Source organism: Eulemur rufifrons, chromosome 15, assembly GCF_041146395.1.
Source record: "Eulemur rufifrons isolate Redbay chromosome 15, OSU_ERuf_1, whole genome shotgun sequence".
NCBI lineage: Eukaryota > Metazoa > Chordata > Mammalia > Primates > Lemuridae > Eulemur > Eulemur rufifrons.
The window spans coordinates 9,331,649-9,356,655 of record NC_090997.1 but is presented as its reverse complement, the minus strand read 5'-3'; the positions used below and the strand labels follow the sequence as shown (position 1 = coordinate 9,356,655).

Below are 25,007 nucleotides of genomic sequence, written 5' to 3'. Positions count from 1 at the left end.
TTGTCCTCATCCCCCCCTACAGCCAAGTGGAGCACCAGTGGGCACAGGAGTGGTGCTTCTCAGCTAGTGTGTCGCCCGTATTCTCTCTGGGCTAGTGAACACAGTACTGCCAGAGTACTAATGAGGCCACAGCTTCAAGTTAGAATCTGGAATGATCCTGCCAGTCTCACAGGGAAAAACCCTGCCATGTGGCACTGGCTGTACCCAACCAGGCAGCCAGTACCCGACCTCTGACATTGGGGTCACCAGGAGAGGGTGTGGACCAAAGGTACACAGAATCTCTAAGGGTGGAGCCTTAGAGATCATGTTGCTCAACCCCCTCTAGACAGCCAAAAAAACTAGGGCCCAGACTGAGATGGACTTGTCAGAAACACAAAGTAAAATGGCAGCAAAATGACAGCTGGCTCCTGAGCCCTTCCCAATGAGTCTGTTCGAAGCAAGAAAAAAGCAACTTAAAGGGTTTGTACTAAAAGGAAGTCATAAAGGCCAAAGTAATTTGCAAGGCATTCTTCAAGTACACAACGTACAAATGGTTTTTGAATGCAACACACAGAAAAAATGTTATAAAGAAAACAATGAAGAGAAAACAGAGGAAGATAGTCAGTAATGATATTCAAATTTAGTCACCCGGAGGCCAGGCCATGGCATAACCCATCCCCTTCCATGACCTCTCCTATGAACAGGGTGAAAATGCGGGTCTAGCTGTATTTCTGCATTGTGTTAGCAGAATGCATTAAAATGGGAATACCACAGATTGATACTTTCTTTCATCCTCAGATAAAATTATTTACAGTTGTGATAGTTATTGGTGCTTAGTCAAATATTGGTGCTTGGTCCCCACTCCTGGCCAGGCACATAGCACATTGTACTTCCTGGCCACTAGTGTTTGGGTGGGGCCACATGACTAATTCTGACCCACGAGCTGAGAGTAGAAGTTGAGTGTTGCAACGCTTAATTTTATGTGTCAACTTGGCTAGGCCATGGGACCAGATATTGGGTCAAATGTCTGGATGTCGGTGGGAAGGTATTTTTTTAGATGAGATTAGCATTTGAATCAGAAGACTTTGCATAAAGCACACTATGCTCCATTATGGGGGTGGGCCTCTTCCAATCTGTTGAAGGCCTTCAGAGAAAATGACTCAGGTCCCCCAGTGAAGAGGGAACTCTGCCCCTAGATGGTCTTCAGTCTTGAGCTATAACACCAACTCTTCCCTGGGACTCCAGCCTGCTGGCCTGCCCTGCAGATTTTGGACTTGCCACCCCCATAATCATGTGAGCCAATTCCTTAAAATAAATCTAGTTAGACAGAGAGACAGAGAGAGATCCAGTTGGTCCTGATTCTCTGCAGAACCTTGACTAATGTAAGAGCCATTATACCACTAGTGGTCAAGAGCCTGTAGCTAGCAAGACCAGACCCTCTTTCCCTTTGGCACAGCACTTGTCAACATTTCAGATGGGACCTGCCCTGCCAGCCTGGGGTCCTGATGACTGTAATGAGCAAAGCCCCTCTGTTGACCCACATAACAGGAAGCATGAGTAAGAAGGAAAATTCTATTAAATCACTGAAATTTGGGGACTGTGTGTTATGGAGCATAATCAAACTTACACTGACTGAAGCACTAGCTGTTCATCTTAGATTTGAGGTGCTAGCTTGTGAGGACAGAAATACAGAAAAGCAATGGGATCATAATAGGATTTTGATACTGGCCTCACGTAGAGACTCCCAGACACACAGCTCTTCCTCCAGCTGCACAGCTTTCTGGCTTTCTATCTTGGGATCCTGGGAGTTTTAACCCAGAATCCAGCCATAGTTGTGCAAATGCATCAAAGGTACAACCTCACTTGTGAAACTTCCCTAGAAAATGTTCCGAGTTCTGCTGAGGAATCTGACCTGGCCTAGAATGGGAAGCTCTCCAAAGCACAAAAGTTTCCACTACGGCAACAAGAATGTTAAACATGACTCAAAAAAAAAAAAAAAAAAAAAAAAACCCTCAGTAAGAGAAATGAGACGATGAGTACTTATAAGCCAAAAACCAAAGGCCATTCCCTGGTTCCTGTGAGGTTTCCTGCCGCACTGGGAGAGTCAGCGGGACTAGAGAGGGTACTGGGAACAGAGCTGGATGTCCTTGGCTCAGATGCAGAGGGGCAGAGTGTGCAGCCTTTGAGAGAAGGCAATTAAACAAGGCTCATGAGTCTCCTTAGCAAACAAGGTGACCCAGAGGAAGCTGGAACTCTGTATCTTTCTTCTCAACGGATAAATCCAGTCCCCTGACCTTAAATACACTATAGAGATAAGACAAAATAAGATGTAATGGTCTTAAACTATTACAGGAAGAATTTAGCTTAGACCAGTGGTTCTCACCACTAGGGGTGGTTACTCACTGCCTGCCCCCCCACCCCCAGGGGACATTTGGCAACATCCAGAGACATTTTTGGTTATCACAACTAGGGAATGTTACTGGCATCTACTGGGTAGAGACTAAGGATGCTTCTAAGCCTCCTGTAACACACAGGACAGCCCCCCCTCCAAAAGAATTATCTGGCCTCGTACCCCAGGGTTGAGAAACTCTGGTTGAGACGGGATCCCTCGTTACGAGGGTGTGAGGTTTAGGACGAAGAGCAGGAAGACCGTTTATAGAGTGTGATGCTCCAAAGGAAAAAAAATATATACATATAGAGATAAACCAAAACTGACTGTGCCCCTAAAGCATTCTGAGAGGTAGTATATAGATCATATCAGTAGGGAAATAAATCTCATTGCCACTCTTGTCTCCCCGTGAGAATCAGAGTAGAAGGCCCCTTATCTAGACTCTGTCTTTAGATCTGCAAAGTGAAGCAAGGAGCCAAGCTGAGGAGCAGGGCTGGAGAGTAAAGATAGCTGAATTACTCCACATAATAAAGGGGGGACTTGTTTGATTGAGTTGCTGGTGAGTACCAAGGGAGAGAGGAGGAAGGCCAAATGACGTGACTTTTGGCCAAGTAATCCCTTTTAGAACAAGGTTGTCCAGAATTCAATTTCAAATTGTTGTAATATAAACACCCTTGGTCTCCCAAAACCTCCTTAAAGTTCACCATGTTCACAAAGCCCTTGTCTAAATAGTGTGTGTGAGCGTGTGTGTGTGTGTGTGTGAGCGTGTGTGTGTGTGTGTGTGTGTGTGTGTAAATCAGGGCATGGGGGCTAAATTCCACATCTGGGTCAACATGGTGCAAAAGAGAGTTCATAGTTTGCAGGAAACTAAAGATAGTTAACATTTCCTGCGGGCTTACTACATGCCAAGCACGGTTTAAGTACATAAGAGACACAGTCTCATTGAATGCTCACAGCTGCCCCATGGGTGACACCACTGTCATCCCATATTAGGGATAAGAGTTCTGAGGCAGAGGGAATTTAAGCCACTCTCTCAGGGACACCCATACAATGAGTGAGCCTTAGAGGCAGAATTGAAATTCAAGTGGTCTGGCTCCAGAGTCTGGTTCTTAACTTCTGGGCCACCCTGCTTGTGACCAACGCGTAATTAATAATCTTAACTAATTGGATGGAAATAGGAAGTCAGAGCTGGAGGTGACATGAAAAACATAAGAACCATCTCTGACTTTGGAACGCCTAGACCAGCGGTTCTCAGACTGCAGTGTGCACCAGCATCACCATGTGAGCTGACAAAGCGCACACTGCTAGGCTGTCTGCCCCTGCCCCTGCCACCAGAGTTTGATTCAGGGGTCTGGGGCAGGACCCAAGGGTTTACATTTCTAACAGGTTCCCGTGTGATGCTGATATTGCTGGTCTGAGGTCCCACAATCTGAGAGTCACTGTCTTCTGCTTGTGCGGGTGAGATTCAGCTAATTTATTCTGAATCTCAAAGACAGGACTCCTCGGGTGACACCTGGCCACAATATCAATCACTGAGTACCTTTGAATTGGAGCTGGCTAATACTGAAGAGAGCAGAAGAGGGGAAAGGTTAGTGTCAACTGGAATTCAACCTAGAAGACTTCCTGGAGGAAGAGTCAGGTGGTGAGAAGTGACAGTGTGATTACTGACTTCCTCAAATCTGCCAAGGTCAAAGGCAGGGCTTACTTTGTTGCTGCTCACAATCCATGCAGGGACTGGGATGCTGAACTTCAGATCTTCTTTATCCTCTGTCGTTTAAAAGATCTTGCATCCCAAGGAGTGTCATCTGGTGTTTGGGGGCCCAATCCCCCCAGTTCTGAGCTTTCTCTCTACCAGACCATGCCCATGTCCCCTTTCCACACCTAACTCAAAACTCCTTTCCTCATTTACATTTGAAAAGTTGGTAATACTAAGCAGAGGATAGAACCAGAATACAAAACTAACATCTGCATACACAATATGCACTCAACCATGCTTTAAAACTGTGTGCAGAGAGAAAAGACTGGAAATGTTAATTGCCGAGCGTTAACTGAACTGGGGAGGCACGTTCCCCAAGTGCGGTTTGTGACCAGGTGGGAAATCGGGGGGTGCAGGGGGGAAGGGACAGAAGGATCCGAACCCCTTCCAGTCCCCAGTGTGGGGCTTACAAACTAATTTTAATTTTGTCTTCTGCTTCTATGTATTTTCTACAATAAACGTGCATTTCTTTTACAATAAAGGAAAGAAAGTGTTTTTTTTTTAAACTTCATATCCTTCCAAAGCTTTTCTTGATTCTGATCCACTCCACACGCACTCTGCTCCCTCGACTCACATGCTTCCTCTTGGCTCCTGTCCTCTGTTTCCAGCCTATGAATTTGCATATGTAGCCACGAGAGGTTGCATTCTGAACCTTCTTGAGCAGATTTCCTATTCATGTACCTCGGCCCCTCTGGTAAGCTGAGCTGCCCCAACGTGGGAGGAGACGTTTCCTCCCCACGGAAGAGCAGCCAGGCTCACTGCCCACCATAAACTCTTGGGGGATCCACCCCCACCCCAAAAGCTCACCAGAGGGCTCTTCATGCACAGAGTAGTTCATGTAAAAGGAACTGCACAGAAAGTGGCCTGGAAGTGAGAACTGTGAGTATACGCACACGTGCACACATGTATACACACACACACACACACACACGCACACGCACGCACACACCCCAATCTGCCACTTCGTTCCTTCTCTATCCGGAGGAAAATGTCATCCGGTTAGTGCCCTCAGATGAACTGGGGAGGCAAGTTCCCGGTTGTGGTTTGTGAGGGGGTGGGCAGCAGGGGAGGGGAAGTGTCAGGGAGAGCCAATCCACTTCCATCTGGCTCTGAAATCTACACTTATTTTCCTGGACCGGACCACGATCCTGTTTCCCAATGTGAGGAATCTCTCTCTCTTGGTGACACACACTTTCCCCAAGAATGCTTGGCTTTTCAATGAGGAATTCTTGCAGAGTTGGGCTTCTTGGAAACAGGACAAAGACTAATGAATTGCTGGCTCCTACCCTAGGTTTGGAAACCCTCTAGAACTCACAGGGGTAGACAGAGGAGGGAGGCAGGAAGAGAGGGTGAGGGTGCGTTTGCAGTAAAGTGGAGGGCGGTAGGATTGAGATGCAGCATTAGAATGCTCCAGGCACAAGCACTCCAGAAGCTACCCACTGACCCCACAGTCAGAAGCCACCGTCCGTTCTGTGAATAGAAGGCTGGCAGGGGTGGGGTGGGGAGGTGGTGGGTACTGAATGATGCCTGCTGAGGCCGGAGAGGTATAACAAAGCAGAAGTCAGGTAGTTGATTGCCAAGTTCATGGCAAAGGGTGATGGTTGGCCGCTGTCGGGGTGCAGTACGGACAGCATGGGTCTCAATGTCAGGCACACCTTACTTGGAATCCCCTCTGTGCCACGAACTAGCTGCATGAGTTCAGGCAAGTTGTCTAAACTCTCAGAACCTCGTTTTCCTGTTCTGTAAAATGGGATAACACCCACTTTGCAGAGCTGCAGTGAGAATGAGATGTGCGGAAATATGAAAGGGCACAGCCCAGTGTCTGGCACCTAGTGGACCCTCCATCAATGGTGGGATTGCTTGGAGAATTGAAAGAGGAGGAGTTTACAAAGCCCTTTATAGGAGGTCAGTTGCAGAAGGCCTGACAGCCTTCAGTATGGCCAGGGAGTGGGAAGACCTAGCTCCCTGGGGTCGTGCTAGCTGGGCTTAAACTTCCCCCTTCCTAGGCTCTTCAGGGGCCTTTGTGTGCCCTGGCAGGTTTGGGTCGTGCCACCCTACCCCAGCTCCAGCTACAAACCCTCTGTAGCCTCAGGTGCAGAAGTCCAAAGCGTGACTGGGGGCTACAGATCACCAGGATGAAACCATAAGTGGTCTGCAGGAGTCCTGGGGCCTCCGTCTCCTCAACTCCAAACTGTCAGAAAGTGCACTGGCTTCTCAGTCAACATCAGACAAATCACCCAACCCTGCTGTCCAGGGAACTCTAGAGTTCTTAAGCCATTCTGCAAAAAGCAGGGGCCAAGTTGCCGCCCCCACCAAGAGCTCTAGGAGCCTGGGCTAACAGACCATGGTCCCAGGGTGTTCTCAGTACAACTGAGAGGACAGACACAGACATAAAAGACTTCAGAATACAGAAAAACAAGGGAGAAAGAAAAGAGTTTTCTTTCAAAGAGCTCATGTATGCAGAGGGATCATGAGTTGATTTACGGAATCCACATTCCATGGGGTAAATCCGGGGAGACTTTCCAGAGAGGATGGTGCAGGGTGGGGCCACCACGTGGTGTTACCCACAGCTCTCCCCAGAAGTCCCCTCATGTCCCCTGTGGCCTGACTGAAGGAGAACAGGCACTTTGTCCCGAAATAGTAAATTTATATAACCTCTCCGTCGCAGGGATGCTCAGGGTGGCTCTAGTTACAACAACAAGGGTTTAGGAACTGGAGTGCTTGCAATGGCAAAGGCAGAGAAGGAAAACAAAACAAAATCCACATGAGGTTTTCATTTTCTTTAGCCACGTGAGAATGGCCCTGAAGATCCAGCTATAAATACCCAGCTGCCATTGCCACAAGATGGAAAATCGCGCACATGCACACACACACGCGCACACAAACACATACACACACGCGCACACCCCACATACATATGCAAAGCCCCTTCAAACAGTTTGAGGGCGTAAGAATGCAAATCAATGTTTCTAAGAATATCTGCCTTGAGAAGAGACAGTGCTGGACTCCCCGTGCTAAGTGCCGTGTCCTGAGCCCTCCTCGAGCAACTCTGACGGGACGCAGCAAGAGGCTACCCCACGGCCATCACCAGGGTGCAGCGTGGAGCTGCCCCCACGACACCTCGGCCAAGCCAAAGCCCACCAGTGGCCACGGACGGGACGGAGGGGAAGGGTTTTAGATCAAATCCTGCAGAGCAGCCTGCTGGACTCAGCACATCTTAGACTGGGTGCCCTGGAAGCAGAGCCTGAGACAGAGATTGGCGTGTCTGTGATTTATTGAAACCATGCTCTCAGGAGCAACCAGGAAGGGAACAATGGAAACAGGAGGGGGCAGGAGAAGGATCAAGTGAGAATGTGCTTTCAGATGAGCTCTAACTTCAGCCCAGTCCTGGGGGGAGCTCTGGAGGGTGAGCTGCACTGACATATTTGCCCCCAGTAGGGCCGAGGGAGTGGGGCTTCTGGACTCTTCTCCTAGTTAGTCCTCGGCCACCGGATACAGAGGAGAGGCAGGCGGGAACAAGTAGGGCATAACTCCCAGGCACCTCTGGGTGAGAGGGGTCCCATGAGCCCAGGGCAAGCCACGCAGGCACAGTTATGGATAGCTGGAGCACTCACAGCTGGGGATCTGGGCAGGGCACCAACAGCATCTCCTACACAGGATCTGTGAGCCCAAGTGGCTTGTTGCTTAGAATTTGTATTTTCTATTGATTACAAAGGTTTGTTTTTGTTTGTTTTGTTTTTGCTTTGCCTGGAATGCTTTTAGAATTGACTTGCTGAAGAGAGAAGCAAAGGTTTGATCAATGTGATACACAATGCTAATTGCCTACCTGTTCTCTCCTTTCTTCCTACTAATAAATCCCTGCTTTTGTATGAGGCAGCAACATGCCCAGTTAAAAATTTTTCAGCTCTGCCCAGCTCCTTGCAGTTTGGGACTCCCCCAAACCCAGTATGGGACCTCTACTTAACACAGTTTGGGCCAGTTTCAGGATGGGACTTTCAGAGAAGCTTGTTAAAGAGAGAATTAGCTGGCATGCACTTTTTGTGCTTTGTCATTTTCTTTCTTCCGGCCTGCAATGCAGATGTGAAGATGGAGGCAATGCAGCCATCTTGCAACCATGAGGCAATGAGCACAAAGACAAAAGTCTCATTCTAAGGAAGACTGAAGCAGAGAGCCAGGGTCCCTGATGGCACTGTGGAACCACCCTACCAAATCTGCACCGTCTGCTGGACTCGTTGCGTAAGAAAAATGAAGAACCCTAGTTCAAGGCGCAACTCTACTCAGGTTTCTGTTCCATGCAGCTGTAGCTGAACACAAATTCTAACAGACACAAACCTCAAAACACTAGTTCTGTGGGAGTATCCCATGAAAAAGTCCCTTTAGGTAAATAAATTGGGAAGCACTAGTTTAGATGATGTGAAACCAGTTTTTTACTGCAGTGCTTTTCTGAGCATTATGGCTCTGTAGGGGCAAGAGTAGGGGAGATAAAAAAGTGATGCTTAAATTTCTTTAACCACAGAAATTTTTCTTCCCCTAGGACCACTGTGAGAATCTGGTGTCGTATCAAACACAGCTTGGGAAATGCTAGAATAGGTGACCTCTTCAGATTCCTTTCCTCCTGAACATTCCATCATTCCCTACCTAGAGGGGACCCCGCAGATAGCCAGGTCCATGCACAGCCCTGGCATTGAACTTCAATGGGGCATGAGTGAGAGAACTGAGGCCTGTGGGGTTGGTCAGAAAAAGGCAATGAACTAGGTAAATTAAAAGACTCAATGAAGTGCCAAGTGTCCTGGAATTTTGGAGTATTTACTCCTCCATTCCCTTTCTGCTAAGCCAAGGGTCTGGCAGTGGCTGTGTCCCCCTAGGGCCATGGCTCCACCCAGGAAGCCCCTCCTCCATGGCTTTGGCTGGCACAGAGCTCTGACAATACCATTCCTTCCCTTTGCCCCTTCAGGTGTAGGAGTGCTAACGGCTTCCCGGTGTTGCTGTTCCCTGGGTGCCTCAACATCTCTACTCCCTTACCTCTCTGTAAATAGTCCTTTCATTCAGTTCTCAAGGGTTAAACCCTTTGGGGAGTGCCGACTGTCCTGCCTGGGGCCTGCCTGATAGAGGCTACAATACACACCCTTAGAGCAATCATACTCCCAGGATTTGCTCAAACAAGTCCTAATTTCCTGTGATTTTCATCTTTTTAATTAAGGTGGATCATATGATGTATAAAATAAACAGGACGCAGAGAGGAAAGCCACCCCCATCTCCAGTCTCCAGTGCAAGCACCCTGCCAACCTGATAGGGGTTCCCTGCTGCAGAACTGAGAGTTGACGTTCAGGGGTTCGGTCAAGGATGAAGGCTGCACAACAGAGCACGGAGGCCCTCAGGGCCAGCACAGAGTGTGTCACTTGGATTGGGCTCAGACCGGAGTCCAAGGAAGGGGGGCTATAACAAAGACTTGAGTCACATAAAAGAGCTGAAGCAATTGTGCTTCAATAAGACATCCAGAGAAGGGGTCAGCATGGCTCCACTGTCAAGTAAAAGAAAGTGAAGCAATTCCCAGTGCTTGGACATTGTCACTTCAGGGCAGGATGTTTGCAAAAGGAACAGAGCAGTGGCTGTCTATTAATGAGCATCAGAAGGGAAGGAGAACTTCATGGAGAGCAGGTCATTATGGTGGGGAGAGGAGGGTTCTTTTACCCCGTGGCAATGAGAAATATTTGAGACTGTTGGTCCTATGTCCTTACCAAAAGGGATGTCAGGACCATGGCTGTGGTCACTTTCTAGCACTTGCAAGAAATCCCAGTAACTCCCAAGGAAGGATGGGAGAGAGAAGGATGCAGCAGTTTGTGATGTGGGGATGAACCAGAGGGCTGCTGTTTGATTTCTATTACTATGATGCCACTTTGCATCTCCACCAACATATCAAAATATGAGTCCAACAAATCCACAAATCAGAAAAAAAGCAGACCAAGATTTTTAGCTCAAACGCAGTAATGACCATGTGCACATGGGATCAAGTGTAGATGTTTGGAGAACAGCCCATACAGAGATGTCACGTCTACTGAAAATTTCCCAGGTGGACCGGAGCCAATGGGGAATAGCTTCCCATTCACTCTTCAGCATGTCTATTTGCCAACAAAGATGGAGTAGGAGTTTGTGCCCATTTATTAAAATTAACTTTTTTAAGCTAAAAAATATTTTGGATATCTAAGAAGTATAGATAATAATAAACATTTGCATACCCACTACTCAGTATAAGAAGTAAAATATTACAGATATAAATGGAGTCCCTGTACACCCTTCCGAGTCTTCCTTCCTTACTGCCTTCCCCAGAAGCAGTCACTTCTCTGAATTTCATAGTTGCTCCCACACATGATTTTATACTTTAATCACACATGTAAATATTTGTAAATAAAAGAGAGTATTATTTTGCCTGATTTTAAACAATATCAATGGCATCCTTCTGCAACTTCCTTTTTCCACTTAATATTGTTTCTGAGATTATATCTCACTAGTACCTGTCTTTAATACTTTAATAATGTCTTTCTAGCACCTTTTTTTTTTTTTTTTTTTTTGCTGTACTCCATATTATTCCATGATATGTACACATCAAATTATTTAACCAGTATTCTGGTTGGTGACGGCCATTGGATTGCTTTTTAGCTCTTAAAAACCAGGCTGTAATGAATATTCCTGGACATATCTCCATTTCATATGTGTTAGAGTTTGTAGACTTACCTAGGAGTGAAATTGCCGGGCAATAGGCTAAGTGCATCTTCAATTTTACTCAGTAGCACCAAATTGCCTTTTGGAGTGTTCATATCAACTTAATTCCACCCTTAGTGAATAGGAGTTATCTTTGGGTCTACATCCAATATGATGGGTATGAATTTTTTTTTTTTGGTCAATCTGATGAGTGTGAAACACAGTCTCCTTGTGATTTTAATTGATGCATTTTCCTGATTCCAAGCAAGGTTGGGCATCCTTTCATGTTTATGATTCTTTCTATAGGATCATTTTAATGTTAGAATGACATCTGCATGCTTTGAGAAATCAAAATAATTTTTCTTTTAATTCTTCATTGGAAAACTTGGAGAGGGAAGAAGAGCTGTGGATGGAGGCAGAGGGAGGACTTCCTTTTGCAGACTGGCTTCTAGATTGGGAATTTTTAAATGAGTCATAATGTTAGAGAAGAAGCACATGAAGCAGAAATTCCAGCAGTCCGTGGGCAATGTGGGGAATGCATTTTTTAGGCCTTGTTGACATTGACTAGGAGCAGTTCAGAATGTTTTCATTATGCCCTTCACCTGCGAGGCACATAACTATGTGGACATCGCCAACGAACTGAAGGAACCACAGGAACAATTTGTCCACCTTCCTGCTGCAATGAGCGCCATATATTTGCCATCTCAACAGATGAAATTGCTCTTCTGATGACAGAAACCTGGAAGGAAACTCCACAGCCTCCTTCTACTCCCAAACACTCTTAAATGGAACTAAATTCCTCAACTTTAAGCATCTCCCTCTCATAGCATTAATCAGAGGGAATAGTATTCTTCAATTCTAGATCCTTCCCCCATGACATTGCTGAGTGCCTTGAGGACTCATCTGTTTATCCCCCGTCCCTGGCACAAGGATGGTGGCGAAATGGATGAACCACTTTGGAAATATGTGAGGGCAGGGACTCCATGTTATTCAATGTCAAAGTTTCAGGAGGTGTTTGATTTCTATTTCTTAAGGGAAGGAATTTTTTCCATACTGACCTGAATCTTCTTCTCTAAGCTTTAAGAAGAAAGTAATGATGGAAATAAACAAGCCCTTCTTGCTCAGGATGTAGAAGACATCTAAAAATACCTTAGGACACCTCTTTTTTATGAAGCCTTCCCTGACTTCCCCAATGTCAAAATGACCCTTCCTCCTTTAACTGCTTTTTGCATCAGCACCATAGAGTACCTGGTATCCAACAGAAAGACAACTATCTGGCAAACAATGATAATACTAATAAAGATTTATGTCATTCATACTATGTTCCAGGCACTGTGCTAAGTACTTTACATGTGTTAATTTTACCCTCATTTGGGAGTAGGTATTATTACCACCATCATTGTACAGATGAGGAAACTGAAGCTCGGTTTCCAAGACTGCACTCAAAGTAAGCAGTGGAATCTGAATGTGGACCCACTAGTGTGACTCTCAGAATCTGCACTAGAAAGCACTGTGCTGTACCAAAGCTACTGCTGGAAACACAGAAGCCCTTAAACGCTTCTTGCTGATGTTCTAGTGAAAATGCAGCCGAGGGCTTAATAAGAAATTAATTATCCTTTGCATCCTTATCTCTGACACCCACATCAAATTCTAAGGCCTGAAGAATTTGCTGATTCCTTCTTTATTTATTAATAAAAGTTCCAGTCACATGGGCTTGCCCATATACACTGTCCCCTCACTTTCAGAGACCTGAGCCCAGGAGCCAGGAGGGAATTTTGCTCCTCCCGGGATTCACCCACAGGACCTGACTCAACACACAGCGCCCTACACCCGGCAGCTTTGCAAATATTTGTTGAATGACCACAACCATTAACCTAAGAATTATACAGCATTTTTCATATACTTTACATCATTCAGACTCACCTCCGTCCTGCACCACTGGTATTACTGTCATTTCCATTTCACACATGACTAAAACCAAGGCTCAGACAGGCTCAACAGCTTAGCTAAGGCAGTTCAGCTAATTAGTGGAAGGCTGGAATTCAAACCTTGATCCTGATACCAAATCCCATGATACCACATCTTTTGCTACTAATTAAGTTGATCCCTTTTATTCTTTGTCCTTTGCGTGTATGCATGCACACACACACACACACACACACTCACGCACACGTGCACACACATGCACAACTCACCTCTCTTTCTGGACCGGTGGAATAGCCATCGGCTCACAAAAAGAGGAAAGAATCTCAACTAAGCTCTTGTTCTATGAACTATGAATGAATGAATGAATGAGTGAATGAATACATGGATCAATGATATAGGCAGTCATCAAGTATTCCCTGAGTGCTAGCTGTATGTCTGCCACCAGACTAGGTGCTGCAAACACCGCAGTGACTAAGGCACAGTCCTGGCCTTCTAGGTGCTTCTGGTTTGTCGACAGAGGAGTCTCAGTAGTAACTGAATCTGTCAAAGGGAGCTCACCTTGTCAGAGCCACCTTTGAGCAGGAAATGCTGCGGAGAGGGGAAGAAAAACGCCAGGCCCTGCCTGACCATGAACAAAGGAGACTGGGAAGGACAGCACATCAGGGCACCTCCAGACAGACAGTGCTCTACAAGGGTTTTAAAAAGACATACGGCTCCACCGCTCAGGACAGCGATGCCCACGCAGCCATCCAGAGGGTGCAAAGACGTCCTCGCTCCCCCAGGACAGTTTCAGGTTATGCCTGTTTCCCCCAGCATCCCATCCGGTTAATGTCCCTTTGACTCTTGAGAGTCCTGGTTTAGACAGTAAATTATATGGTCGCCTTTGCCTTCCAGGAAATTCATGACTCTCCAACAGCCCCTGGGCAGGAAAACAATCTGGCTTCCCAAGGTCACTGAGTTGCTTGCGTCTGCTCCTTTTTATAGGGCTTCTCCTCACAGCCCCCAACTCTACAGCTATTTTCCCCTCCAGTGTTAGCACTGAAACCAAAACGAGTCACCATGATCCAAAATGTGTGAGTTTCAGATTCCTTGTTTTATATCCTGACCCTGACAGTGTCTGCCTATATGCTCTTAGGCAAGTCATTCGAGTTTCCTCTTCTGAGCCTCACTCTCCCCATCTGTAGAAAGGTAGTGATAATGCCCATCTCAGGGGATTGCTGTGAGGATTTGGTGACGTGGTATAAAGGAAAACACCTTGCACAGTGCCTGCTGTGGAGGACTGCCCACCCCCCAGCAGACTTTCTGGAACGTGTGAACTCTCAGATAGAAAGGGCACTGAGGATGTTAATGTCTCAGGAACCCCCTCACGTGACCTGGCCTCAGGCCTCTGCACTACTGAGCTGGAACTGCTTCTTTATCCTTCAAGAATATGCAAAACATGGCACAACCCTTTCATAAAATTCTGGCCATACACCCTAAAGCTGAACATGTGCATTCCTGATGATCCAACAATCCTACTCCCAGGAATGTACCAACAGAAATGCATTCATGTGTTCACCCAAGAGTGCACAAATGTTCACAGCAAGGCTATTCACAACAGTTCCAAACTGGGAAACCACCCAAACGCCCATCAACAGAAGAATGGATAAAGTGTGTTATATTCACATAATGGAATACTATGCAACAATGAGAATGAATGAGCTACATACACAGCAACGTAATATGAGCAAAGGCCAGACATAAATGAGCACCCCTGTATGATTCCATTTATATGATGTCCAAGAGCAGGCAAAACGAATCTACGGTATTAGATGGATGATGGGTGGGTAGAAACCAGAAGGGGACAAGAGGAGGCTTTCCAGGGAGGGCTGGGGGTGGGGGAAGGGCGTGAAGTGCTCTGTTTCTTGATATGGGTGTGTTCGGTTTGTGAAAATCCATTAGGCTATGTACTTACAAACTGTGTAGTTTTCTGAATTATGTTGGACTTCAGTAAAAAGTTAAAAGAAAATTTTTGATTGGAAAATATATTTATTTGGGAGAGAGTTGAGCAGACTAGGCAATAGACACTTAGCAAAAGGCAGTGGGATACATTATTTAATTTATGTTTGTTGAGCCCCAGCTCCGTGCCAGATGGCTGGGGAAACAGAGCTCATGAGATTTGGCCCTGTCCTCCGTCATCTTCATCACCTTCTTCATCATCGATAGCATTCCTTAGTGCTCACTATGTGCCAGGCATGGTTTCAGGTACCTTTTTTTCTTCTTTGCTTTTTTCCTCTTTTTTGGAACCAAATAATTCTTCCTAAGAATCCATTTTACAGACGAGGAAAGTAAGGCACAGAGAGATGAAGTAACTCATGCAAGGTCACGGAGCCAGCAGGAGGTGGAGCCAGAATCTGGACCTCGGCCATCTGAATCCAAGGCCTGAGCTCTGAAAAACAACCTTACGTGGCTCCTCACAGTCAAGACACCTGGCCTGTTTATCAGCTGCAGCCTCAGCTTCCGTTTGGAGAGCCCCGGACATCGATAACATCACCTCTGTTCAGGGCAAAGGTGATGGTAAATTACCGACTTCGTGGCTAGGATGGGGAGAGCAGTTCCTAACTCTGTCTCTGGGCAGCCGCAAGGACAATGCCTCATGGTGGGGGACAGACGGAGAAAGACACTGATGGAGATTTACAATAAAAAGAAATAGAGAGTTAAAATGGCCTGATCCTTCTACCACTCAAAGTCCACAGAACTCTGAATTTGTTTCCATCTCGCTTCAAAGCTGCCTCTGGCACTGTGGAAATGTTGACGCATCTCCCCACTGACCTGGACTCACTTTCTTCCCTCCCTGCCCTGGTCAAGGGAACCTGAGGCCGGGGGCTGCGGAGTCTGGGACTTGTTGACACTGACCCCCGGGAATGTGGTCAGACACTGAGCTGGGAGTCTGGACCCCGGAGTCTGGCGGACCAGGCATTCATCACACAGGCACGCTGTGCTGTGGCATTTGGCCCGGACGATGGGTGTACATGACCTGAGTGGCGGAATGCTCAAAGCATAGCACCAAAGACCGCCTGTGCTGGGTATGAAGGAGCAAGAAACAAACACCACAAGGAGGAATCAGATTTGGCAGAAGCCCATGCAGCCGTGACGTGAATACCTATGCAGGCAGGGAGGTGGCTTCCAGTGGGCCAGCCAGGTCCCCTGAGACCACCTCTTTTATCTTGCAGAAGCACAGGTAAGACAGAGAGGAATTCCCAAGCCCTCTGTTGAGCCCCCTGTCTCCAGGCAGGATGGCAACAGAGCCATCTGACTATGCTTTTACCCAGATACACCTATACCCTTGAGATTAACATGGTGAGAGGGACAAATGCAAATTTGGCAAAAAAAAAATCAAGACATTTGCTCAGTCTGCCCAAATACAACTCTATTTGTAGAGAAATCAGTTGGGTGTCACCTAGAAAGCACACAAAATAAAGCACAGGGGAAAAAATGTGCTTTCATATTCTGACATAGCTACCAACAATTACCTAGAAAATCATGGACGCCTCCAAAACAATTTCATATAAAATAGTTAAAACTTTCGCAGTTTCCCCAGGCACTGTGCTGAGGACTTAACAAGCACCTTCCCATTTAACTGTCTCAATCACCCTAGGAGGAAGGGAATGTTATCTCCATTTTACAGATAAGAAAACTGAAGCACAGACAAGCTTCATAACTTGTTGGGCAAGTTATGGAACAGCAAGGCAGGTAGGGTTTCCTGGAGGCAGACTCTGAGATGGAGCAGGTGGGCAGGAGGCTTGTTAGGAAGGGCTGGAATCACAGCCTGGGGTGTGGGGAAGGGGAGGAGGGAGCCGTGGTGTAGCTTCAGCTAAGCCCCAGCCAACCCCATGAAGAGCCCCAGAGCTGGGATGCCCTCTAAAATGGTCCCACTTTGGGGAAGAGGGGCCAAGTCTTCATAGGCCCCCAGTCACTGGCTCACAGGGTAACCCAGGAGGAGGCATGGGCAGGAGTGACAGGCAAGCCAAATCTCTTCAGCTGAGATGATTCCAAGCAGGGCTGACCATGGCCAGCAGTCCCTGCAGCTGGGGACTCAGTCCTGCACGGTGGTCAGGGGGCCCAGACCAGTGTCCACTACACAGGGACTTGGATTCAACCAGTCCACACACTTGGCCATTATATTACACTGCACGATTTGCTCCACCAGGACCATTCTCTGCTCTAATTCATCAGCCTGCCACATGTCCTGCATGTTCAGTAACAAGGAGATCCAAGGCAGCAAGGCCAACTCTGATGAGCAGGAAGGCGGCCAGGGGGCAAAACGGGGCCACACATACCATGTAGTCATACCCCAGGGTGGTCACCAGGCTGTGTATGTCACCCACTCAGCCGGAGTGCCAAAGCAAAGCTTTCCTGGGTGATGGATGATTCCTGAACTGGCAGACTCATGGACCCCAACTGGTGATCACCCAGGATGGAGCCACATTTAATAACTGGCTGATGAAAAAATGAATGTCCCAGCAAAAATGACATGACCTCAAATCTGTACAGCTGTGTGTATGTCGAGGCATAAAGAAATCAGAAAAAATAAAAATGAGTTAGATCCACTGTAGGGATGACCTTGACATATGGTCAAGGGGAAGAAAAGTATGCTGCAGAGTAACATGTGCAGGAAGATTCAATTTAAGTGAATAACAAACAAGCAACACCCCTCCATACTTGTATGTGCATCTGTAAGTATTTGTATGAACAAATGAAAAGTTAAAAAATGAAATATTACTAGGCCATTAACATTAATTACCAGGGTGTGTGAGGGGGTAGATACATTATCAGTTTTCTATTTGTCTTTGGGTATCTTTGCATGATACTGATTCACTTGTTTAAGAAAGAAAGAATTACTTTCATAATATGGAGAAATCAAGTAAAGAACACATTTTTAAACTGGCCTGTCTAGTGCCATGTGCACAGTAGGGTCCTGCATAAAAATACTACTTCATTCCCCCTCCTCCTTCCCTTCTGAACTGTTCATTTGGGGATGATCAAAATAAATATTTAATTTAAGGTGAAGAGTTTTCTCTGCCCCCTCCAACCATTCGAACAGAACTTCATTTTAACATTATTCCATACACAGTACCCATCTGCCGCCAAAACAAATCTGCCACTAAAATCTATAAAAATTATACCATATATTCTGTAGTCAAATAACAAAGCTGTGAATTATCTATTGTTTGATATTATTTGTGACCAAGCTTCTATTTCGGTGCTAATGAAAGCTGATCATACCACGCCAACTCCCAATTATCTTGGCACGTATACATGCAAAGCTCAAAGAAGCCAAAATCCAACTTTTCACCACATCTCCTGACCAGAAATCAAGGAGTTAGTTTTAAGTTTCTTTCACGCTTCCCCGTCCCTGGCTACCCCATAGAAAAAGTTTTCTAGAGCGTAGGAGCCACCACAGAGTGGCAGGATGAGGACACAAAGCACCCACACTGTCTATAAACCGGGTGGCTCTTACCCATCTGGTTGGCAACTTGCTCTTGCAATCCCATCAGCGCCTAGGCAAGGCCCACTCATGCCTCAAGGGTTAGCTCAGATATGATTGATCCTCAAGGGTCTAACTGACACTGTTTGCTAGCAGGTGTGGATTCTACAAGGTAATTTGATTTGTATGAGCTGCAAGCATGTAGAAGGCATGAGGGAGACTTAGTCCTTCCTTGGCTGTGATGCAAATGTCACGACAGAGCTGTGTGCCAGGCTCAGGGAGTAAGGAGGACAAGCAGGTTGTGGGGAGCCTTGCAAAGGAAGTTTGACTGAAAGGGGGACACCTGAGTTGGCCGTGAAGGATGAGTAGACCAGGAAGGTAAGGAATGGGGAAAGGTCTTCCAGGTAGATAGAAAGAACTACCAACAAGGGTATGGAGGTGGGATGTTCTTGAGACCAGTACAATAAAACAGAAGTTAGCCCCCGAGCAATGATGGGGACTGCTAGGTGGCACAGCCGGTGGCCATGCAGGAGCACCTCACTCACACATCCTGGGGCCCCACCTGTGTTGTCTTAAAAGGACAGACACCCTTCATCTCAGAAATCTCTTTCTTCAACACACCAGCTTAGTGAGTGCTTATTTTTTCCCATCACATCTCTTATTCTGTCTCATGATACTGGATTTAGGTTTTGACTTTAGCCTGGTTAGTTTTCCCTCTATGTGGCTAATTGCCAGTAACTAGAACAACCATCGCAGCAGTAGCTAGTGTTGGTTGAGTGCTTACTGTCAGCCAAGGGCTGACAACCCTCTCAACCATCCTGAGGGAGGTGTTAAATTATTTTATTATTATCCTCACTTTTCAGATAATCAGACAGTTGAAATAATTTGCAAGATCTTTCAAACGGTAAGTGGCCCAGGAATCATACACAGGTTTGTCTGATTCTTAAAGACTATGTTGTAATGACCTTCCCTAAGTTTCTATACTCACTCTGTGCATGTCTGAGATCCAGAGTAGGAGCCGGTAAACCTTTTCTGTAAAGGGCCACATCGTAAATGTTTTTAGTTTTGTAGGCCACACAGTCTCTGTCATATCTCCTCAACTGTGCCACTGTAGCATGAAAGCAGCCACAGACAACACATAAATGAATGGATGTGGCTGTGTTCCAATAAAACTTTATCTATAAAATAAGGTGACAGCCTGGATTTGGCTGTCAAAACTGCCAACTCTTAATCTGTAGTATTGTGTTCATTCACTTAGCCAACGTTTATTGAGCATATACTTTGTGCCTGGCACTGTTCTAGGCTCTGGGGATACAGGAAGACTACACAAAGCCCCCGCCCTCATGAGGCTTAAATCCTAGCCAAGTCGTGGCTGTTTGTTTTGCCTATGCCTGGTACTCTTAGTCCTAACTTTAGTGCTTTTCACTCCTCTCTTAGGCCAGTGGTTCCCAACTTAGACTTCGGATCACCTAGGGAGCTTATAGACCTCTCAATGCCTGGGCTCCATCCCCCAGAGATTCTAATTTAATTGGTTTGGAGTGGGCCCAGGTATCGATACTTTTGTAAGATCTTCATGTGGTTCTAATGTGCAGCCAGGGCTGGAGACCCAGCACTTGGACAGCTGTTTGCTTTCTGTTTCTTCCGCTGACTTGCTATGTGAAATAGGATAAGTCTTTTAAGCCTTCAAAGCTTGGGCTGTAAAATGTGGTTAATACCAATCTCATATGATTGTTATGATATTTAAATGAGACAAATGTAAGGTACTGTCATCATTGTGCCATTATTCTTAGGTGTTAATGTTAGGTACTGCCTCAGTGATTTCTATCCTCATTTTTGACCCAAGACAGTATTTGGGATTTTTAAAACAAGCTCTATAGATAGAGAGCGAGCTCATTAATAACCCAAGTTCATGGGTGAGTGAGCTGGTGGCCTTTCCTTTCTTCCAATAGAGGGTTACATGGGGCTGTTCGCTTGCGATAAGGAGCGCTGTTCTGTGTCCCGCTTTTGCATTACGGGCCTTCATCTCCAGGCTGAGATATCTGACCTCTGAGCACAATTGTTAAGCCTGAAATAAGTGGCTTATTTACTTTGACTTGCGGACACATGTCCAAACTCATGTACTTGCGTGAGCTTAGAACTGGAGAGGGCAAAGGCATTAATATTTTGCTGAGCACTGAGCAGTTTTCTGGGTCCTTCCCATATGTCATTTCGTCTCATTTTTGCAACAACCCTGGAATGTGAGAATAGTTACTGTTCTCAGCAGATGAAGAAGACTCAGAGAGGCTGGAAAGCCTGGGACCTGGTGGTGCCAGAACTCAAACCTCCGTCTTGATTCTAAAGCCCTTTCCATGGAACCATGGGGCATCCTACAAATAATTCCACTTCTCTTTGGCCAGGATTTAAAGAAACATCAAACTGCCAAAGTCCATTTTTCTCAGGGTTTTCTTTTTGAGGGGGAACTCAGAAAGAAAAACCCACAACACGTGCTAATGACCATAATCTGATAAGCCCTGGACAGCACTAGCATAATGAATCAGGCTCAGAGAAAAAAGGCACTTTCTCCCTCCACAGCCTCTTGACTGTGCAGTTTTAGAACCTCATAATGAAACAAAAAAACAAACAAACCAAAAAATGTGAGGAGAGTTGGAGAAATAGATGCTGCCAGGAGGGAGGAATTCACTGACCCCCAATCTGGGCCATCTCAAGAGAAGTTGGCCACTGACTGAGCCTCTTAAAAGCTTAAAAGTCATCCCAGGCCATGGTTAAAGAGCGAGCTTGGACAAAACAAAAACAAATGTGATCTTCAAAGTCTTAAATGTCAACTTGAAGGATAACTTAGAACCTCTGGGCAGGGCCGAGAGGACCTGCAGCTGCTCTCGCCAGCGTCAGATGCTCCTTTCCCTTAGATCAGTCACTTCCCGGACAATCAGGGTTCGGGGGCAGCCTCCTACCTTGTACCCCTGGAGATGTTTGTGATGGCTAAAGCTTCCATGCCTTCCAACCCATCACATTCCCCATTACTCTGACCTGAGCACCCGGGACAAAAAGGGCCTGCCTAACCAACCTCTGACCCCAGGCTTGTCCTTCAAGATTCAGCTGATTCTTGACCCTCCTAGCCCACCATACATACACTCCCTGCTCCCTGCCCTTCGCCCTCCCCAGAGAGCGCAAGCAAAAGAGTGATTTCTAGGCCAGACATCCAGGATGCCTGGTGCCTCCTCCCTGCCCTCAGGGTAATGGACCAGGCATGCTCATGGATCATCCTCACTGGTCACCTTTTCTAGAGGGAGGAAGTGAGGGTGACCTGAGCCCTAGAAACTCTAACCACTTGCCTTCAGTCATGGAAAATATGTAGCTAGATTTAGGGATGGGTCTTCCCATCCTAGCTCCTGATGGTGGGAAAACTGAAAAATAAAAATATGACATTCCATTTGTTAAGAGCCTATAACATTCCTAGCTCTGTTCTTAGCCCATTTGCACAAATGTTATTTTCATAATGACTTGGTGAGATGAACACTCTCCTCGTTTTACAGATGAAGCAGCCAGAGCTCAGAAGGAATAAGTAATGTAGCCCAGGTTACTAATTCACATATAGGCCACAGTTCTCTCTTTCTCTCTCAGGGCAGCTGCCCTGGAATCTGCACTCTTTCCCCAGCGTCAGGCTGCATTCGAAGTCCAGGGCTGAATGACCCAGTATCCTTGACATAGAGTCTCCAGCTGAGAGATCTAGAGGGTCATCTGCTATCAAAGTGAAGGATATCCTCCAAGTTGTTCATTCTACTATGTGTGTTTGCCTTTTGCATCTTCAAGAATGTCTGAGAATACATCCTCTCTAGTTCATCTAATCTCAGACAGGACCAAAGAGCTGGCCAGACACTTAGGCTGATAGAAGGAGTGGTGAGAAGGCTTCAGTGTCAGCCCAAGCATCCGTGGCTGGGAATTCATTGCAGGTTTGGGGTTGGTGAAATGTCTCCTAGAGCAATCCCAGAAGGGTCAGGATTCCACTGGCCCTTCAGAGAAACCCCACATGTTGAAAGAGCTGAAAGCCCAGTTGTCACCTGCAGCCCTCCTTGAAGAGTCCTGTGCTGGCCAAGGGTATTTCTAGGAATCCTGCTCTGATGGGTCCCCTCTATCCTTAGATATTTAGTCTTCCATTTTTAAATAATGGGAATCAGTGAAAACATTTAAACTGATTACGTCCATTGGCCCCACTAAAATCAAAGAAGAAAGCTTCCTCATCATTCAGCCTCTCTATGCCTTCCCGACCACCTGTGCTTGCCCTTTGTCTTCATTCTTCACCCCTGCATCCAAGGCTATTCAGTAATTGGGAGAGTTTAACCTGTTTTGTGTCAAAAACTTTGGAGGCAGGGAGTTTGGAAGAAGGACTGGGGAGAGAACATATTCTCACAGAAGGCAGTAGCATTTCAACCTCATCCACACTCGCCCAAAGCAAAATCACTCACAGGCCCTCCCATTGGTCCTGTGCTCACTGTCTCCACCTTCTTGAGCCCCTGACTTGCTAAGTTCCAATACCCAGGAGAATTTTCTCTCCTCTTTTTGTCCTGATGGGGGCACAAGTAGTCCCTCGGCATCCAAGGATCTGGAGGAAAAGGTCTGAAAACTCAGCCAGGAGTTAGGAGCCAGAGTGTGCAACTACCAGGGAGTAAGACAATAATAGCACAGTTGTTTTCTTAAAAGAAGAAATGGGGGTTAGATGTGGTTCCCAGCACAGATGAAGAAATGCACCATTTATACTTCCATGCCTGAGGCCATGGCTGGCCATCACCACACAGTCATGCATGTGTAAACACGCGCTCAATGCGCATCTCCTGGGGACCCAGCCATCCCTGTTTACATGCAATCTTGTTTACCTGCCCACAGGACTAGTTCCTTCCTCTTCATCACACTTCAGACGACAGCATACTCCTGAAGTGATTAAATGAATCTATTTCTGACATCGCTGCCTGCTCAATCTTTTATGGCACTTCCCTGGAGATCAATTTGTAAAATTTCTAAAATCTTTCTCAAATCTCAACTTCCTGTGAGTCTGTTTTTACATGCAGATTTCCTCCCTCTCCCCTCATCCTCTCATTTTTTTCCTAGGACATAGGGAGAATCCAGTAATCTTCCTCCCACCCAAACATTGTAGGTTGGCTATATTGCAAAATACAAAACCAGAGACCTGGCTAGAGCAAAGCTGAAAATGCTGGCTGTCTGTGGTCACCCATTGGTGGAACCCAGCTATTGACATGCAGTGCCCTGCGTTGTGCAATCCAGGCTTGAGGGACCCATACAGCCCTGCAGCCCCTCTCCTCCCACCCTCAGTGGAGCAAACTTTCCCCTCCGGGTCGTAGTAGGGAAAATCCAAAACCCCCATCTTCAGCTGGCTTTTCAGAGAAATCCAAGACGCTAAAAGCAAAACTTGGAAGGGGAAAAACACAAAACTTTTAACTTTTGCTTTCATTCCCATGTAGGCTTCAAGGAAAACCTATGGGGACTTTTTCCTGGAAAGGTGTGATTTTCCTTCCCACCCCATGGAGAAACTTTCCAAATCCGCCACAGAATTGCGGAGAAGTGGCCAAGGCAGAGAGAGAAGAGTTAAATCAAGCCCAGACCTCAGCAATCTGTGTTCAATTTTGATAAAAATCTCTCTCCCTCTCCCCCACAGCCCCCCTTCCTCCACCCCACAGCTCAGACACGTCTCTTTATGTTAGGAGCTTGCATCTTGTTTGGGGCACCGCGCACAGGCACTCCCAGAGAACCTGGCAGTACCCCACCGTGGCCGTGTGGCAGAAACATCCATCCCACTGCCCGGGCAGGGTTGGACACAGGGCCACAGCGTCCTGGCCACCACCACCTCCACTTCCTCCTCATCCACTTCACAAAATTACCTGCCTCCAGGCCAGATCCCTCCTTCCCTGGTTGAGTCAGAGTCCCCACGCCTGGTGAGGTCAGGACCTGAGGCTGGGCTGCGGCCGCAGGTGCTGAGAGCCCCAGCGTCGGGACCCCTTTCCCGGGATGCTCCTTCCCGGGCCCAGCGTCCCACTGCCGCTGAGAACAAGAACCTCACCGCTGCCGCTGCCCTGCCCGCTGGCCGGAGGCCAGGCCTGCGAGTGGGAGCTGGGGACTCCTGAAGACTTCAACCCACCCAAGTGAAGGCACAAGCACAACTGGGATAAGCCACCACTAAAAAGTTGTCGGTTTAGGGGATACCTTCTAAGTTTGTCCACTTGTGACAACAAGGAGTCAGATTTCAAAGCTACACACACAAAAATTTTTTTTTAAGACTTCCAAAGACATTTCCTGCGTCGGGATGCGCCAGGACAGACAGACACACACATGCAAACACACGCAATCACACCCTTACACACACACACAGGCCCTGGGAGCCCACTCCAGTGTCCGCGGCTCCTGCAGACACTTTAGGGAAACAAAACAGCCAGCCCGCGGGGCTGCTGCCCTCCCGAGCCCCACTGCGCGTTCCAGAGAAAGCAGAGGGAGCGGGGCAGACGCGGCCGCCCCGCCGCACTTACTCCGCGCCCGCGGCGCCCGCCGCCCGCAGCCCCGGTCCGCGCTCGCGTCCGCGCCGCCCGCCGCGCTCTGCTGGGTGCGGAGAAACCGCCCGCTTCCCTCCAGGCCCGGCCTCGCTCCCGCCCGCCCTCCCCGCTCTGACGTCAGGCGCCTTGGAGCGGGATATTTATGGCAAGGATACTCTGAATTTTCCCTAGGTAGAGTTCTGATTGCAGCTCCTTGGGATTTGTAATTTTCACACTTTGAGCGGAGCGGAGGGG

The 25,007-nt window shown here is 47.1% G+C and overlaps 1 protein-coding gene across 2 annotated transcripts in view; it reads right to left on the bottom strand.

Annotated features, from left to right (window-relative positions):
* Window positions 1–24,798, bottom strand: part of DAAM2 (dishevelled associated activator of morphogenesis 2) — a 100,813-nt gene extending 76,015 nt beyond the window's left edge. For both annotated transcript variants that reach the window (XM_069488224.1, XM_069488225.1), the window contains exon 1: window positions 24,750–24,798. The gene's annotated coding sequence lies outside the window, so the exon portion shown is untranslated. The remainder of the gene's footprint in view (window positions 1–24,749) is intronic.
* Between the last annotated feature and the right edge of the window lie 209 nt (window positions 24,799–25,007).